This window comes from Mytilus galloprovincialis, chromosome 3 (genome assembly GCF_965363235.1).
Source record: "Mytilus galloprovincialis chromosome 3, xbMytGall1.hap1.1, whole genome shotgun sequence".
In the NCBI taxonomy this organism is placed as follows: Eukaryota; Metazoa; Mollusca; class Bivalvia; order Mytilida; family Mytilidae; genus Mytilus; species Mytilus galloprovincialis.
The window spans coordinates 10,636,799-10,653,531 of record NC_134840.1 but is presented as its reverse complement, the minus strand read 5'-3'; the positions used below and the strand labels follow the sequence as shown (position 1 = coordinate 10,653,531).

Here is a 16,733-nt window from a genome sequence, read left to right as displayed (position 1 = left end):
CTATCGTAGGTGGGGCATAAAAAGAAGACAGAAAAAAAAGACACCCCTCCGAGACGAGCCTTACATGCACTGTTATTACCCAAGGTTAATTTTACGGGGGCTCATTTTATTTTGGCTTAGAAATAAACATAATTGACAAGTTTCCTTCCCCTGCATTCTCGATCCCACATGTAAATAGCACGGTGATTTCAAAAAGACATTGATACATTATTACAACACTTGCCGTATTGAAGTATTTGAATATATTGATTAAGAAGGTATAGAAGATTAATGCACGCACACTATTATCCACCACTGGCCTAAATAGTTAGTCCGCAAACAACGAGGGTCATAAAAACCCAGCACTTTGAACACAGCCACCGGCATGCCGCATGGTGTGAATCTGAAAGCTTCCCACTATCCATTTCTACCCATAGAAAACTTTTGCCTTTCATTTATCAAAAATGAAATATGTTGATATTAATGGTATATAAGAATTATTGGGGAATTCAAACCATTCCTATTGTAAGTGATAAAACTAAATTTATATCAGGGTGATTGAAATGAGGAAAAAAAAGGGGGAATCAGGAGTTCAGGGCCTCCTGTTTGGGAAAAGAATTGGTTGATTATATATGGAATCACTGAGTCATGGCAGGAGCAGGCCCCTCTTAGGCAGTCGGTGGGCCCCACTTATGAAAAATTCTGGATCCACCACTGTGGTCATGGTGGTCTTCAGTTGTATTATCTTTTAAAAAAAAATTACACCTGTATAGTGTATATTCTTTAGTGTAAATCAAGGGAAAATACTGTGAACTATCTGTGCATTGGGGCTTATTAAAAGGTATTTCGGGGGGAAGAAAGAAGGGAGGGTGAGTCCATGGGAGGTAATCCCCACCCCTTTCAATTTGAGAATATGCTATTATCTTGTAAACGGTCCAGATCCCCATCCCTAAACCATATATATTCTTGAATGGGACGATAAAACAAATCAAATGAAATTAAAAGGAGGTCTTTGGGGGTTACCCCACTCTGTTCAATTTGAGAATGTGCTATTATCTTGTGAACGATCCAGATCCCCACCCCTAAACCATATATATTCTTGTCGGGGACAATAAAATTAATAATGAAATAAAATAAAAGTGAAGTCCCACCCCCTCTAGTTTGAAAACTTGTAAACGGTCAAGATCCCCACCCCTAAACCATATTTATATATTCTTGTATAGAACAATAAAACAAATCAAAGGAAATATAGGGAGAGTCCATGGGGTTCACCCCCACCCCCACATGTTTGAGAAACTTTTAAATGGTTGAGATCCCCTGTCATCCAGTGGTTAGGTGAAAAAATTTCAGGATTCCTGATCCCCACCGTCAAACCATATATATTCTTGTATGAGACAATAAAACAAATCAAATGAATATAGGATCATCCCCTTTGTCTTGGGTTGGGAACCCCCCTTTTTAAAATGGCTGGATCCGCCCCGGCATACCATCTAGCTAGCTATAAAGGCTTTAAAAATATGAAATCAAACAAGGAAATTAACAGTGTAGGCAACTGTTTTGAATTTAAAAAAAAGTCTTTTACATATATATAACAATGTTAAATTTTTTGTGCATTTATTTTTGCTTATCGTATTTTCAATAATAGACAAAATTGCATGATTGAATATTGTAATTTAAGAAAAATCAGCATACATGATATAAAATGGGAAGTGGAAACTGGGAATTTGACAAAGAGACAACAACCCAATCAAAGAGCAGACAACGGCCGAAGGTCACCTATGGGTCTTCAATGCAGTGAGAAAAATTCGGCACTGGTCTTCAGCTCATAAATATGTATCAGAAATGAAAACGAGATACAGCTTTCAGTTGTATTAATAAAAACCTCACAATAAGTTCTGAATATCAAAATATACAGTATTGCAAGATTCTCTCAAAATGTACACATAGAGCTGAAAAACTGTCAGTGACTGTAAAATTAATTATGCTTACATTAAAGTCCATGGAGTCCATCTTAATATGCATACTCTCGTAAAAAGGAATATAAGTATGCAATAGACATCAAGTTTTCAAAAATAAGAGTATCTATGCCATTAATTTACGACAAGATCTTAATCAAGTAATAATTTCGGTTTGTTTAAATATTTCGGAGGTTAGTATGACCTCCTCTTTGGTGATGATGATTTCGTTTTAAAGTTGGAAAAATTGTTTGTACATGTACCAACAAAAATAAAAACACAAATTTAATCTAGAATTATGTTTTTATCATTTTTTTATGTTTAGGTTGTCAGCAAGATGAAAAGGACAAGTATGCAGTTCAAAATTCAAAATGTGGATAAGTTGAGGTTCTAGGTCTTACCGTTGCAGATTTTCATATTTTGCATGAATGAATTCAAAGGTTATATGATGGACAGCAGAGAAAGAAAAAAACAACTTTTCAATTATCCTGCTCCTGGATAAATGTAAAACATCTTGTTTTTCGGTAAGTTTTATGCTCTGTTTTGATAGTGTTAGTGCATTCATCTTTCCAGTCTTTCCTCTAAATTGTAAGTTTTTGGTGAGTGTTCACCATGAATTTCAGTAAGTAACTTGTGGATTTACATGTATATACTCAAAATTTAGTACTAATATTAATGGGATTTTAGCATGACATCCTGCCAAATGCTTGTTAATCATGTTTATGTTCCAGAACAAACAAGTAATTGGACTGTACGCATACAGTCTGCCCAATTTTAAGAAGTTGATCAAGTTTATTACAAACAAATGTACAGTACAGATCAACATAACTGAAATCTTTAATAGATTAATACAAAAAGTTTAATTGCAGTTAAAATAAAAACACAGGTTTGGTTGAGCTGGTACCAGACAGTACAAGTATACTTAAATGGTCTGACTGTACACATATGGTGGGACTGTAAGTTCTGGACCATAAAAGTAAGATCCGAATACTGATATGGTCTGGAACATTTATACATGTCTTAAAATTGATATCAAACACATTGGTGTTTTTGAACTTGGTAATAAGTTATGTGATAGAACTATAATGTGTTGGGATATCAAAATCAAAAATATCCCATTTTTACTTTTAATAAAGAAGAAGATTATTGATGTATGTTTAAATGTATATTAAAATGAGACAGCAAGCCAACAACACAAAAAAAAGAGGATAAAACATACATATTTTGTTTGTATCAATGTTATAATTTCCAATATGTTCAAGGTATTTTTTCATTGAAATAAAACACAAATTGAAATCTGTCTGAACTTCAAAAGCTTAAAGAAATATTGTTTCTGTTGTCTGCATTTTGTATAATATATTGCAAATTCTTGTGAATAATGGAATGTTATTATAGTTGTCTAAAGTTTTAACTTTTAACATTGATCTTTATACTGTAAAATTCATAAATTATTGCGTGCATTTATTATTGCGATTCTGTCATTTTAGACTTAAATGCGATTTTAAATTTTACGATTTTGAAAAATCCTGTTTAATCCATATAAAATATTTCATAATACGAGTTTAAATTATTGCGTTTACAACTCCGTTGCATTTTTCGCAATAAAAAAAACTTGCATTAATTCCGAATTTACAGTATATATATATATATTATGTATATAACTTGGGAAAATACCCAAATTTTGTAAAGAAGAATAAATTAATTGATTGTTATATGGTATTAGAATAGGAAGATGTGGTATATTGCTAATTTGACAACCCTCCATCAGAGACCAAAGGATGTAGGCCGTTAGCAACTGATGACACTGGACAACCTTTAACAATCAGTAAAATCCATACCGCATAGCTATTTTTATTGAAAATCATATTATTGCTACATGTATGAAAACAATTTTGTATAATCCATTACTTTAGATTTTATTGGTTCTTTTTCAGAAGGATTGAAATTCACCACCTAAAATAAATGGAGAAAACATAGAAACAAGACCAGAATAAATTCAAAGAAAAAAGTTGGATCAGTTATTATTTTCATCACTCAGTCAATGATTTGAAGTTCTTTTAAATTCAAAAAAATATTGAAACCACAATAATATCAAAGTTCTGTGCTGAATGTCCAAAAAGTGGACTATACCATCAAACAATGCTGGATGATAAGAAACTATTAATGTTTTGTGTTGAGGGATATTGTGAAAAAAATAGATTTACTTAAATAGCTACTAGTATGTTAAGCCTAACAATAGAGTTTTTATTGATTTCAAATGGCAAATAATTGTGTTTCAAGAAAGTATTCTATAATTCATGAATAAACATATATTGATACTTACATTATCTGCTTTGTTGTTTAAAAGTTTAGTTTTGAACAGTTAAAGAACAATATGCTAAAATAAAATTAACATTTCCCAAGAAAAAAAGATATTCAATTAAAAAGATTCATCTTATAATAATTTACTACCAAATAGAATACATTGTAACATACACATTACTGTTTATTTATATCTATATATTTACAATTAGAATCCCATAGGATTTTAATTTGTCCCATGGGATATTAAAAATCCAATGGGATAATAAAAATCCCATGGGATTTTTTTTGTCCCATGGGACAACAAATATCCCATGGGACTACAATAATCCCATGGGACAAAAAAAAATCCCATGGGATTTAACCAAAATCCCATGGGATAATGGTAAATCCCATGGGATTTTGCCCTGTCCCATGGGATATTGAAAATCCCATGTTTTTATAATTCAAATTGCAAAATAAATATGAAAGTAACTGTAGAAAACCAATGAAATTATTGAATCCCATGTAATTCTGCACATTTTGGTTATATACATGATATTGTAGCTCTTGTTTGAGGCGGCGGCGGATTTGCAAATGAGTGTTTTGCAAATTAAAAGTGTCCAGTGTTATAATGATGAATAAAAAATAACGATTGTTTAAGACAACACAGAATTAATAATAAAATATAGCTACACGGATGCATTACTCCAAGAGTTGAAAATAGACTATTTTCAGATCCAACAGTGCGATACCCCATTGGAAGCCAAAGTAGTTAAACACCACCCTAGTAGTATTTACAGGTGACTGACTTATACTCTAGAGAGCAAGATGTATCGAATGGTTACCTACTCTGGTACGACATTGTGGTGCAATTTAGAAACCAATTTAAGGTATATTCATGGTATACCGCCATCTTTGATTGTACAATCACAGTACAAAACCGATCTAGTTATTTGCCCATATCTACAAATTTGGAGACGTATTTTCAATTTAATGGTTAGACTTTTTATTTATATAAAGAAAACTTTGTGATTATTGAAATATTCAAAATATTTAAATGAATATAATTTTTGTTTGTTTTTAGAATCATTTTTTCAAATGAGCAATTTAAGGGGAGATAACTCTTTTAGTAAAAAAAATATACTGGAATAATATAGATTTGTTTTAATTTTTACTTGTAGCAAGAAAACAAGTGACACCAATTTTTCTTTTATTTTCTTAAAACATATAATAAACCCTATCTTCTCACAATTTATTTCAAAAATCTATCTCATAGAATTTTTTTATGCACACATATGTGTTTTTTCATGAACTAACCAAATTTTGGCAATTTTCAACGACTCAATGAGTCATAGCTTTAAAAATAGCACCGTGACCCATACTTTTTATTATATTTTTGAAAAAAAGCATAGTAAAATCTTCATTTTGGCAAATTATATGAAAATTCTGTCTCAAAACGTCTATACTTATGATCTACCTGAACTGTTTCATGTTATCTACATACGACAAAGCCATCAGAAAACAGTCCATATTACCAAAACGTTGCACCAGATGTTAGATTGAGTTTACTTCTTTAATTAGTTCTTTCTTGACAGAATACTAGAATATTCCTACATAGTTTGCCATGTCTTTATTCGAAAAAATGTATTTAATGTTTTGTTCCTTTTGACAATTAGCTTTGGTTTATATCAGAGATACATTACACAACTCCTGTGCTTTGTTCATTTTTTAACATACACTATAACAATATATCATTCTACCAGACCACGGTTTGCGGAAGTAGTCAAGAAGACAATATTATGTTTTTCAGGGGTTGACAGGATACACGTGATCGTTGTTAGTTTCAACTTCAATATTATTATGCAAGCAGATGTAATAAACAATGATTTCATACATTATTTTTTTTGTTTACACTCTATATAGGGCTTTATTTATGATCTTATTCCAGAGTGCACAATTCTTATTCTACATATTTCACCTTTATCAAAATTAGGAAATCTGTTTGGTCGTCCCATTTTGTTGTAGGGATGTTTAGATTAAGTGTCGAGTTAATATGTATATTATTTTGTGTTGTCTGCGAGAAACAAATCATTTTTCTGATCTAGTAACTAAATTCAAAACCAATATAGATAATGTTAACATATATATTTTATTGAACTGTGTAAATTAATCGGAATGCGAATGACAACATGCACCTACAATTCTTTTGTGTGTTTCCCGTCCCGTTTCGGTAACACATGACATTTGCGCGGGAACTTCTTACATAAACATCGTTTTTGGATTATTGAAACATGTGATTTTTGGAGGTAATGTGATATTATTTATTATTCAATAGTACATAATTTTACGTCAGGTTTGTACACATTAAGTCTCTGGTCAGTGGCGGATCTAGGGGAGGGGGGATTCCGGAGGTTGAACCTCCCTTTTTTGTTGACGATCAATTCATTTGGATAGGGATATCAGTTGGAACTGACCCTTTATCCTGGGTTAGGATCCCCTTTTAAAAATGGCTGAATCAGTCTCAGCTAGTCAAGTCAGAACCGAAACACATTAATGGCAGATCGAGCCATTTTGAAAGGGGGGTCCAACCATGTCCCCTTTAAATGCATTGATCACCCCACAAAAGGGGCGATTCCAACCGGGAACCCTCCTGCTGGATCCGCCACTGCACACTACTCGGACCTATGTTATTTAGTGAGTGATGCGAAAAAACTCAATTTACATTAGGTCCCCCTTTTTGAAAAATTACTAAATCCGCCTCTGCTTATCCTGGGTGAGGCCCCCCTTTTAAAAAATGGTTGGATCTGTCTCAGTTACTCTAATCTAAACTGAAACACATCAGTGGTGGATCCAGCCATTTTGTGAAAAGGGGGGTCCAACCATGTGCCCATTCAAATGCATTGATCACCCCAAAATAGGGGCGGTTCCCACTGAAAACCCTCCCCTGGATCAGCCACTGCACAATACTTGGACCTATATTAGTTCGTTACATGTAATTACTTAAGTGATGCGAAAACAACTCAATTTACTAATAAACTTCCTTATTAAAGAAACTTATATAAAAGTAAACATGTTCATTATATTTTGCTGTGTGAAATTGCTTATGCGGGAAAGACCCATTACAACCCGACCATAGAGGAGACAACAGCTGAAGGCCACCAATGGGTCTTCAATGCAGGGAGAAGCTCCCACACCCGGAGGCGTCACAACAAACCCGTTCTAGAAATAATTTGTGAATGAAATTGGTAAATACAGTTATTCTTGATCTTCATACAATTTAAGGGCATTTCCAAAAAGTCCTAAATATAATGCTTTATGCATCTGAAAAGGGTTGAAAATAACACTGGAAAATCATCGTTTTTCCTCTAGCATAGTTTGTACGTGCAGTATAGGTGTATTTTAAAGGCACAACAGTGAAGCCGCCGTATAATACTTCAATCGAACCGATTTACTTTTTGAAGGTCAATTACTATACTATATAAAAATATTAATTTTCGCAAACCATTTACATGTAGGTCACGGAAATTCCAAAATATGGCATCAGTAAGGAGAGTTGTACAAATAATGTAAATACACAGAAACCCCCATCCAATTCATCTTTAACTAAAAGTATTCATCATTTTCTATTTTATATGTACTAACAATATTCCATTTTTCTATAATTTGGATTAAAATGTGCAAAAATCTGAGTTAGAATAGGTCGAATGCCCAAAATAAACATTTCCTGATTGGTTGAAGCACTGTGGTGCCGATGTAAAGCATAGCAAGCCTCGATATAAAGCACACGCTTCACAGGAATAATTGAGGAGAGTTTTACAAATAATGTGAATACACAGACCCTCAATCCAATTTCTGTATTGCTAAAAATAATCAAGTGTTCATCATTTTCTGTTTTAATTCTGCTAACAACATTCTATTTTTTCTATAATTCCATTTGAAATATGTGAAACCCCGCAATGAAAATAGGTCGCCTCAATGATGTAAAAGCAACCCAAACAATTTCCGTTAATATGTTAACATCTTCAACTTCGACCCTGGGTTCAAAGGGTTAATAAACCGATTCACAAATAGAGATATCCTTTAGCTCAAGTGAAGTACAGCTGTATACAGGCAACTTCGTTAACAAAAATATATACACACTTTATCAGTAATATATTGTCATGCTTCTGCATATCCAGGTTTTTTTGTATGCTGAACTTCAGTCAAATTCAATTCTATACAAACTTTATTACATAAAGCAATAGGAGTAAGAATATTTTTTGCACCAATTTAACCGTGACCAGCATCATCGTCAGTATCAAAATTGTTTATCGTAATCATTGTGAAATTTCACTGACATAGGGTTTATTAATATAGAGTAATTTTGGTAAGTATGGCTTATTTATGTTAAAGTTCTCCAGATGTGCTTCTCTAGACATCTTTGACAGTCAGTTTAATCCCATTTATCTCAATATTATCCCCGATGACAGAAATGTCAACCCGACCTATTCATGTCAAAAGTGAAAATCTAATTTTTTGATGAACTAATTTCTTCTAAAAATAAACATGCATTATTTCTGTATTATTTGATAACCAATCACATTTGCGTTGCATGATAATGGGTACTGTTTGAGCGAACTGTCTAGTGTACTGCAAGATCGATGCAAATTGTGACGTCAGTGAGTGATCACGTGACATTATTATTTGTAAACAAACCAGCTCCTCATGTAACACGTGTCTCAGTCTGAACTATACATTCAAAGTGCAATCAATCTTTCAATCGCTATTTTATGATATTTTTGTGTCTGTTTTTTGGTTTGCATATCAGTAGTCGAAGTAAACTCGAGGTTATATATAAAATTATTTGTCTCTTTTCGTCTGTAGTACATGCGTTTGAGGTCCGGTTTAATTTGTACGAAATCGATAGTCTAAAATAGCTAGTGATAGAACCTTGACCAGATAAGCAACTGTCTAGGGCCAAGTAAGGAAGGTGGAAAAAAAACAGTGTTGGTACTATTACGCAGAACCATAAACAGATGCATAGACAGACCCAGGGGGTGGCAGTGGCGGATCCAGAACTTTTCATAAGGTGGGGCCCACTCCAGTCATGCTTCAGTGATTCCCTATATAATCAACAAAATTTTTCCAACGAAAAGGGGGGGGGAGGGGTCTGCCCCCTAGATCCTCCTATTGGTGGGAAAAATTTAGTTGATTATATAGGAAATAATCAAAGCTTGACAGGAGTGGGCAGCCCTTTGGAAAGTCAGAGGCCACCCCTTTATGAAAAGTGCTGAATTGCCACTGAGATTTGCAAGTTTTCTTTGTAAAGATACCTTAAAATATCAACAACTCTGACTGAGTACACAATTTGATTCATTTTAGCTCATTAGCTAGGCTCACTCGCTAAAAATATTCATTGCGGCTCACTGGCAAATATCGTACGATACTCATGTGTAGAAATACTGATAATCTATACATGTGTGTGAGGAGTAGTTAGCTTAAATATAGCTAAATTTGGAAAATTTGAAAATGACTTGGGGAATGAAGATGTAGTAAAGACCGAATATCAGTTTTGGTCTTATATATGTAGTACTTTAAAATTTTAGTCTTGCATGTATATATGTGTACAAATACGTCACTGTTTCAGTGGCAATGGTAAATAGACACTGAAAAGTCTTGGATAACATTTTATAGTTTTGAATGTTTCTTCATCAGTTGACTTAAATTAGGTGGAGCCAGGAGGTGTGTTCTTATTTCCAACAGAGGAGCGCTCAACCTATATCAATTTGTGCATGAAGCAAATTGATAGTTGCTAGATACTGAATGATTATACCACAAGAAAGTTTTAACCTGTGCATACTTAAAATACGATAAAAAAAAACATGTCTTTTTCAGGACTTCTGATCCAACCATGTAGTATGGCATTTTATTGAGATATGGTTTTGGTCAATGGATGTTTATGAAGAACCTGCAGTACAAAGTATATCACTGGATTTAGCTCTTTGTCTAAGTGTATTATTAAAGTACTTTGCTTTGAGCTCAGTTCATTGTTATGCAATTCATTCTTTGTGAAATAAAGATTTGACAGACAACTCTCATGTACAAGGATTTGTCAAAGTAGTATCACCTCTTTCTTCAATGTAAGTAATAGGGAGATAAAAGGCATATATCGATTTGAACCAAACCATTATATGTCCTTTGACCAAATTTTATAAAAAGAACAAATTTACCCGACAATGCTACTCCCGCTACTAGCAATATGATGCTAGGTTGTTTTAATGCATCTGTACTGCCTACTGATGACTTGGTCCTGAGTGTAAATGGTCATTCGATTATGTTTAAAAAAAAATTTAAGGCCTATCTGGCCTAATTGATTTCTAAAACTATGTTTCATTGTACATGTTCAACATTTTTCATTGTACATGTTCAACATTTTTCATTCAATTGTTTATTTCTAATAAATTTGTGTGAATTAACATTGTAACAGTAAATGTTAATTACTACACTTTCATACCACAACAAATACTGTACATGTATTTGTGGTACATGTATCACTTATATTTGTATCTATATAACAAACAAAAATGAAAAGAGAATAATTTTGCAATACCTTTTGAATACTATAACTTTTTAGATATTTAGACATATTAAGACTTATCAAGTAGATGTTGATAATATCCACTTGACATGCTTGAAATTCTATTAGATTACTTTTGGAGCAGTTTTGAGTCTTTAAAGCATGCTCAAAAAAGTTCTTTTGGTGAAATCATTTTCATATTTGTCAATTTTTTTTTGCTTCGACCAGCTTTGGAGGAAATATTATTAAAGAATTGATAAAAATCAGCACAGAAGTTTACTTCCTATCTCATCTAGCCCTAGCATCTTGTCAGGCATTGTCATTACTAAAAACCAATAAATGTATTCTAATCTGAGGAACAATTCGACCTTTTAACAATTTTTTTTACTAATGATACTGACGATCTTCCACAAAGTAATATAAATAGAACCATACAAATAGTAAGCAAATACATATAAAAAAAGATGTGGTATGATTGCCAATGAGATAATGCTCCACAAGAGACCAAAATGACACAGAAATTAACAACTACAGGTCACCGTAAGGCCATCAACAGTGAGCAAAGCCAATTCCGCATAATCATCTATAAAAGGCCCTGAAATGACAATTTAAAACAATTTAAACAGGAAGACTAACAGCCTTATTTATGTACAAAAAATAAATGAAAACGAATATGTAACACATAAACAAACGACAACCACTGAATTACAGGCTCCTTATATCATGTTCTCAAATCTAGATATCATCTCCCATTTACAAAAAAAACCACATGAAAATATGAACCTAGAAAAATGTATTATGTGTTGCTCTCCTAGCTACAAAATGTATCCAAAATCAAAGATGTGGAACATATTCTATCATAATCATTTGGTAACTAATGCAATTAATGTCTCTTCCATGCCCGTCTTGAACATAAATACTAAATAATAAATAAACAACACTCCTAATGCTCAGATTGTTTGTCATCGTGCAACACAACTAATAACACCATATAGGAAAAACATAGAACTCCTTTTGTCATAAGACACTGTCAAACATCCAACCATACTATCCACACTCATATGTGTCCACACTTGTTTCTAATCACAAAATGGTGTTTTTTCCTGTATAATCCATACAAAATGTGTCATTTTGTCACGTCCTATAGCTTGAGAAAATGCGCGATGACCTATCATTTTTTTTATATTTTTCAACAGATATCAATAGATACTATGTTTTGGCAAAGTATGAACGGTTACAATCCACTTCTCTTCACTCATCTCCTGGAGAGGAGGTAAGTGGATCGTAACCCTTGGCTAGCGAAGATGGGGTTAAGGAGTTTTCCCGTGTTATTTTCTTTACCTTTCTTACAAAAATCTGGAATATAATTCAAAACTCACAAGTCGAAGAGATAAATTTCAGCAGTAATACACAAACTCATAAATCATAAATATGCTTTGAAGAAAAATACGAGATCATTAAATATTTGTTTAGAATCAGTATATACAGTTAATGTTTTTAATTTTGATCTGGTTTTTTTTTCATGAGGGCATGCATTGCGCGGGTGATACGATGCTTTTTGTCCGCAATTTGCTTTTTGTCCGCTTTTGCTTTTTGTCCGATAATTTTGCAAACACTAGGTGCATCATTTACGTGCACTGCATGTGACAAAGGGTAGCATTCTTAACATTTTATATTACGTTTTATTTAATTTGTTTAATAGTTTATTATTATTTGGCAAAGCAATAACATTAACAGCAGAAATTAAATTTTGTAGTATTTTTTTTTTACTTTTATGCTAATGGTTTGACATGATACATTATTAATTCACATTTAATACCGTTAAAATAGTTTCTGATTTTTATACATGATATGATATCAATATTTTTACGACTTCGCCATTTTTTCTCCACATAAATTGGAGTTCTCGTATTTTTACGATTACATTTAAATTAACATTTGTAAAAAATGAAACCACGGTTCCATATTATATCATATATCGTAACTAAAACTTCCATCGTCAAATTGACTACAAATATTATTAAAGATGAAAAATCCTGATAAAATCCTGATATCATAAATGTGTCTGAGGGCAAACTGCATTTGACCAATTAAATTTATAGCCGTTTGATGACCATTTGTTAGCGTGAAGTGGCAAATCAGCCTCACAATCTAATGTCTCACCATAACCTGTGGCTATTTTGTTCCGGATTGACATAATTATTAGGTAAATCCTCGTTAATAGGTATATTCATGTAAGACTCATATAATTATATTTGTATAATACGAGTCTGATAATAATAAAAATAATGATTATGGAATTAATAATAATATTAAATGTAATAATGAAAAATTATTTGTTTTTATAAGTTATCTAAACCGTTACCTTCTATATTTACATATAAGCTGACACATTCTTTAAAGACAACAATTATACATAAACAAGAGAATGTTAGATGAGCAAAAAATACTGAAGCCGAGGAGGTTGCATAGATGTTTACATGATCGAGCGCGTCTATTCACAATATATATATGCATATTTTTGTTTAGGGGCCAGCCGAGGCACGCCTCATGTATGGTGCGGGATTTTCTCGCTGTATTGGAGACCCATTGGTGACCTTCGACTATGTTCTTCTCTTTGATTGGGTTGTTGTTTTTCAAGTTGACACATTCCCCATTTCCATTCTCAATTTATCCACAACTCGAAGAAAAAAAAACATATAAAAAGTCTTCATTGTTTTAATGAAACAAGGAACTGGAATTCAATTTCAACTTTAAATAAATGAACTTTATGGGGGAAAGTCACAGATAAATGAAAAAAGGGGATGGTGGATTTTAGATATCAAGTTTGATCTAGAATATATTTTGGAAAAAATTTGTATTTACAATGTGATAGCATAATTTATACGATGGCTTTAAATAACATTTGTACACATCTATTTAAAATTTACAAAATGTATACGGTAATTTCAATATAATTAAGAATGACCAAGGGGAATGTGTCAAAGAGTCAACAACCCGACCTAATGGTAGAAAACAGCCCTTGCAAGTTCATCAATGGGTCTTCATTGGGCCTTCGGAGACAGGTTTAAGTTGTCCCCTAAACAAAAATGCGTAAATATTTCAAGCGATATATAACAACTACAGGTGATTATACTGCCTTTCTGTGAAGTCTTGGTTAATCATGTTGCCCCTTGGTGGAACCAGAGACATATATACACATATATGTCTCTGGTGGAACATAGGCCACTAACGATATTTCTCCACCTTGTTTTGTTGTTTGCTAGCCTCTCCACAACATTCCACGTGTACCCTTATTTCTCCATCTTGGCTCAAACGTTCCTTCTCCAGGTGTATGTTGGTCTGCCCCTGTTCCACTGTAAGGTTGGCCTTGTAATGTTGTTCCACTGTCTCTTTTTTAACTCAACAACTGGAGATTGGTTGGCCTTTTCCCACATATCTTGATTTGATATCTTCTCAGTCAATCTGATGTTAAAAATGCGCCTGCGAAAGTTGTTGATGAAGACTTAAAGTTTTTGAAGCAGGTTTTTTTTTTTCCAAGTCTCAGCTCCATATAAACGTATTGTTTTTATTACATTGGAATTGAACAATCGTATTTTGTTCTTGAGAGTGATGTTTCTTGCTTTCTAATCTCCTTTATAAATTTTACGAAAAAAAGTTTCTATCTCAAGCAAATAGGATTAGTTTTTCTGTGTGTGTTCTTTTTACACTTGTCGCACTATATTTATTTATAAATCTCTGTAAGCCAAACTAGAGTAAACAAGTTGAATGTTAGAAGTCAGCTAGGGATGGATAGAAAAGGGTGGGATTAAAAAAGCCATGTGGAAATCTTTATGAATAATCCTGTATTCATTCAGCATATCATATTAACATTTCAACTTGCTTACTCTGTTTTTGCAAGTGATAAGAAAAAGATTTTTGCATGTACACTATATTTTTTAGATCAAAGTTATACTGTAAGATTTTTTAATGTTGGTTTCACAATTCATTCTCATTTTCATTCTTATTATCCACGTTTATTATTTTCCAACGAAATTGTTTTATTGACATCTATGGCTCTTACTGTAGATGCATAACAAACGAACTTTGACTAAAGTAATAGCTTAAGCGGTTATGAACTGAGAGCAAATACAAAGCGACAAAAAAAAATCTTCATGAAACCAAAGGGCTGACGATGTTAACTTACATAGGACAGTTACGGCTTCTTTTTCATAAGCTTTAAAAGTAACCGCATAACAAAATGTATAAGTAAACAAAATGAGACAACTTATTACCTGATTAATACTAAAAACAAGATTTAACAATGGCCATTAAAATTGAGAACACAGGGAATGAAATACGATTCAAAATATTTCATTGCAAAACTTTTGTAGAAAAGGATGGTATATCACGTTTTATGCTTCCTTATAAAAGCGGACAAAGTTGTTCATTCTAAACGATATCTTATTGATTGAACAACAAATAGAATTTGATAGATGGAATACATTTATTTGAAAGTGATGTATCATTTTTCAATTGATTTGTGTAAAATAGGTTTGGTTTCGCATAGAGAACATTCTAAACACCTAATTCTACGGTTAAATACTCTCGAATCTATAAAATACCGTCACAATTATATTGCCATTTTGAAACATTAAATATTTATCCCTACCCCTCTGGGGACCGGTGTTGAAGGGGATGGGTCGATTCGCGTGAGGTAAACTCTCTTACCACGAAATACTAATAATAAACTTGCGCTTTCAATATGTCGATGGCTATGAATTATTAAGGGATTTGATTGGCTGAGCGTATCCTTTCAAATTACCCTACTATTGAAATTGTCGTTATCTACCCATCATGGCAACATAAATTCTCGGTAAAATTACTTAAGTAGTCAATTAAAATTTGTACAAAATTAATGAATTCTAACTGACGAGTATGCTTGATTTTCGATTTATCCCGTGGGACCTGAGTTTGATGTGAAATATATACCAGGAAGTACCATCCCCGTGAAACGACATCAGACTGGTTCCTTTTTTTTTACCGAATACAATTATGTATATGTAAGGCTATTGTTTAATTTCTAGAGTTAATTTTTAAAAACAGACTATGAATCAATAAAAAGAATTAATAATTGCCCCATTTTTTCTTCTAAGAATTAATAATTCCCCTTCTTTTTCTTCAAAGAACTAATAAGTGCCCCGTTTTTTCTTCTTCAGATAACTGTTACACTACAATAAGCCGAAAAAGCAGTAAACCATGATAGGAAAAAAAAAAACCCAAAACTATTGTATATTTGTTATGCAAACGACTACCTATATGCATCTTCGTTCGTCATAGAATAAATGTTTAATCCATATACTTCAATAAAATATATTTGCCAAAAGTAGTACTGTTTCATGGAATATGAATTCATGAGATGTCACGACTTCCAAAACGTTTCAAGTTCTTCTTCTTTACTATGGTAAATCATGTTTTTAATGATATACTTAATAAATGATTAACTGGGTTGCGTTCAATATTGTAGCAGCTACATAGTGCTATGTAGTTGGGTTTTTTTTTTTTTGTCTATTGAACGAGTAGCTAGCCTTCCTGCTATCAATATCTATGTAGCAGCTAGTCTATAGCTACACGTTCAATAGTCAAAATGTACGTAGCGCTGTGTAGCAGCTACGATATTTATTGAACGCGGCCCAGCTAGGCTAGCTACACGTGCAATAGACAGTTATTTAGTCTGTATCTACGTAGCCCTATGTATATAGCCGCAACAATATTGAACGCAATCCCGTACTGAGTATCGGATCCTGCATGTTAAGCGAATATTTGCGACCGTCAACTCCATATTTACACCGACAGAGCTTCACAATACATTCGTGTGGTTCGTGTTGTTTATTCTTTAGTTTTCTATGTTGTGTCGTGTGTGCTGTTGTTTGTTTGTCCTTTTCATTTTTAGCCATGGCGTTGTCAGTTTGTTTTAGATT

At 32.9% G+C, this 16,733-nt stretch overlaps 1 long non-coding RNA gene across 1 annotated transcript; it reads left to right on the top strand.

Moving 5' to 3' along the window:
- The first annotated feature begins 232 nt into the window (after nucleotides 1–232).
- LOC143067167 (uncharacterized) lies at nucleotides 233–4,258 on the top strand. The gene is made up of 3 exons (XR_012975866.1): nucleotides 233–257; nucleotides 2,260–2,458; nucleotides 3,869–4,258. It is a non-coding gene; the product is annotated as an uncharacterized LOC143067167 (long non-coding RNA).
- The last annotated feature ends 12,475 nt before the right edge of the window (nucleotides 4,259–16,733 follow it).